The following is a 3805-nucleotide window of genomic DNA, read 5'->3' on the forward strand; positions in this document are numbered from 1 at the left end:
ATCTCCAAGGACGGAGCACCATATTTCAAAAGGGCACAACACTCCTTTAATTCATCATTTGTCAGTCGCCGGTTGATGGGGAGCCCGTCAGAAATAAGTTTGCTGCGTGGATGGTTGTGCTCCAGGTGGTAGGAAGTAACACTCAAGCAGTCATGGTACCGGCAAACATGGTACCTTGCCGGACAATCAGTACGACGTGTGCTATCGCGTACAAACAACCAACCATGAACTTACCAGGTTCGACGAATTCCACGGCTTTGGCTTCGTCTGCAGGGATGACTGTTGCAACGGTAGAAGGCTTCTTCATACAAAAGTAGCGAATTGCTGCTATTTTTGGAGTTTATGCGGACGAAAACAACGGAGTTTTTCGCCTGGTACACTTTCAAAGCGACTTGAAATGTACTGAATAAGAAGAAACTTTGACGAGCTAAATGATCCACAAAATCATCCTCCGCATTCATTTGCCCAGCCATAGTAGCCACTAAAATATGAATATCGCGGTCCTTGAATATCATGGGGATTGAGTAGGTTTAAACAACTTTCAGCAAAACTGCGGCCGTTCGGGAAGATCTCATACGCCCGAAAAATCACCATCAAATGTTAAAACTTTATGTTAAAGTTTTCCTCCTTCGAACCACGGTTTCAGAGAAATTTTGGGTGTGCATCTAGCCGCCGGTTACCTTACCCTTAACTTTTCACAACAGTTATCATCTCACCTGATTGTTCTGGCAAATTTCGCTCCCGGTCAGGTGAATAACATGTGAAATCTTCGTCCTCCGATCTTCAGGATTGTGATCGCTTCAGGTAGTTTTCCAGCTAATCACAACTATTTATTGAGAAATGAAAAGACCCATGAGATTGCATCAGATGTTGATTGAATTTTCCATAAGGAAACCTTTGGAGCAAATTGAAAAATATGGGGTAAGAAGCAATCACCTGAAGTTTATCGGTTGACCGTTTTTCACCACGGTTGAGGTATAATCCACCAGCCATCCTATATATTTGCTTTATATTCCTTCCTTGCATTTCCCCCATAGCACAAAAAAATATTGTTGGATGAGCTGGAAAAAACGCCAAAATGAGGAAATGTGAGAGCAACAGAAAGAGAAAAAGGTAAAAGTAAAAAGAACTGGACGAAAAACTTAAATGTTCAATGGCAAAGGAACACCTAAAATGAGCGAAATAAAACATCGATTCATTCGCAGCGGCTATCTGCAACAGCCGCATCATGATTTTATTATCTTTAAATCCGATTTACAAACCAAACAGACTTCAAATCGGGTCCGACATCTTTTCGGACGCTCATTATGCTTAAGGCGGAAGCCTCAATCAATACGATAAGAACCCTTAAAACTCTTCTGACCTCTAGAAAATTGATGAGAGAAAGCACGGTGCGTTTTTACGCGGATCAGAAATTTTATGCAATAATATGGTAAACACAACCGCTAACGATAAGTCACCCAGTACACGAAACACAGTGTTGGTTCGATTGGAGGCACGCTGGCGTCACGAAATTCGGATCGTCTCCACGCAATACAGTCACTACGATTCTCGTGTCTCAGTCAAAGGCAGGCTATTTCAACGTGCCCACGATCAGCGGCACATTTAGTAACTTCAAACGGCGGCAAATACACATCCTCACCTTTATTTGCGATGACGCCATGAACTTATATAAGAAGCCGTTTGGTTCGGATTATAACACTAATTCTGCTGAGGCTATTTCACCGCCTATGAGTCCATGCCCGCTTATGGCGCATGAACATTTTTCGCAAATGCCAACGCTGTCTCAAAGATTACTGCTTTACGACTGCGAACTAGCCGTATGTATGCGCAGATTGGTGATCCAGTCCCGTGGAAGGTGATTCAGGTTTAACCAGGTTGCCTTCAGTAGTTATTCATTTTCCATGAGTTTCCCAAAGCTTCACTACGCTTTGTACGCGCGACATATATTCTGATCAACTCGGTAATTTGTAAGTAAAAGGACAACGAGGGCGTGACAGGCTGTGGGCAACGGCCAACGCTTTATTCTTAAATGCTGAAAAATGTATTCTGTGGCGCCAAGCTCATCCCACCACAGTGTTTAATTACTACCTACGACACCATTGGGCGTTTTTCGGGTTCACATTTCTCCCGAAGTGTTCCTGTCATACAGCTGTTGAGAAGTCTGCTTCGGACAATGTACGACGTGTTGGGCGACCTAATACCGAGCCAAAAACGCATCAGGAGGACAACGTCCCCTATCCAAGTTTCCAGTCAGGTGCTGTCCGTTGCTAGGGGAATGAATGAAATTCGAGGTATTTGTCGGAGTGCCGTGTCATAATGTTTTAGCAATGCTCGCGGAGCACAAAAATGAGAGTAAGAAGCTAATTTGATAAAATGGAAGGGCCCCTACTTGGTTATGTTCATTGCAGTCCACAGCTTTACTCCCAAGCTGGGGCGTGCAATTGTCAGACTTGCTTGATTTGGGTGCACGGACAGAATGGACACTAGGCTTTTAGGAGTCCCAGAAGAATTCTACGGCGTCACTTTGTTGATAATCCACACCGTAATCTTCAGCTCAAATTCAAGTTATCCGAAGAATGATAAACGAAGGCTTCGTATACCTTTAGTTTACAGCATTCAATTTCCGCCGTAGAATTGTCAATATTTTGTGGCATGATTAATGTTTTTCCGAACGTGCTTGTAATTCGACTTGTTGTTTTTCGAGTGAACATGTCTGAGCATAACACTCATAATATACCATCCTTAGGCTTTCTCAGGATTTCAAGTAACATTGATTTCCGCAAAGAAATCGTAGCTTATCCAAATAAGGCAAAATCTCATCTGTGGACAGGGTAGTGGTTCTTGGGACTTATCCTGCCGATCCACACCAAACCTAAGATGGGGGATTCCGATGGGATGATGGATATTTGTCTACACCCTGTTAAGACGGGCGCGGTTGAATCCCGTCTTCAAACCTACGAAAACTCGTTGCTGATATTTACCGGTTCTGCAAGATACAGCTTTCTTGTTTCATTATGATTAATTTTCCAATAATTCATAGCTGAACATCCCTGACAGGACTTTGCCCATGGACCATAATTTCATATGGGATGCCTAACAATAGGCAATTAGGGAGCTCATGCTGGGGCGAATCATTAGTCAAGCATGGCGTAGACATCCTAGGTGATGTCATTTACAGCTGTCAGAGATTTTTCACTCGAACCACTTGTTCTGATCAAAGTCACTGGATGAAGGCGTATAAGATGGCCTAGGGCATTACAGCAGCCTAACGAGATGGAAAGTTGGAATCAGCTGGAGGACATCCCCTCAGGCCAGAAATATTCTGTCAACAGAGTTGGAAGCTCATGTAAAATTGAAAAAACCGCAAATTCTGGGTTTCGTTAAACATAAATCTGACTGAAGGCCGGAGGCTACGCCCACCTGGTGAGCACCAAGACGGTCAAGACAGGTCCTGAAAATAATCTTAGAATGTCCGAAAACTACGAAGACCTCTAAACACCACCAAGACACCGATACAGAGGCCAGAAATTATCCAGACCAGTCAATTACTCGGCCAACTTAGAAAAATCCTGAAGAGATTGAAATGTAATTAATAAAGCGAAAAGGCCCAATATTTGTTGGATTTACGTGCTAGTAACAAGGCCATTGTTCATTGTTGGCATGCTTTCTTCTGACATCGATACTCTGGAGCCGAAAATAGCATTTTGATACAACAGTATGCAATATCTAGGTATGTACGTGCAAGAAAGTGGACGGTAGTTGGATTGCAACAGCACTGAACTGGGCGGTTCGTTTTAATGTG

Source organism: Opisthorchis viverrini, assembly GCF_000715545.1.
Source record: "Opisthorchis viverrini unplaced genomic scaffold opera_v5_65, whole genome shotgun sequence".
In the NCBI taxonomy this organism is placed as follows: domain Eukaryota; kingdom Metazoa; phylum Platyhelminthes; class Trematoda; order Opisthorchiida; family Opisthorchiidae; genus Opisthorchis; species Opisthorchis viverrini.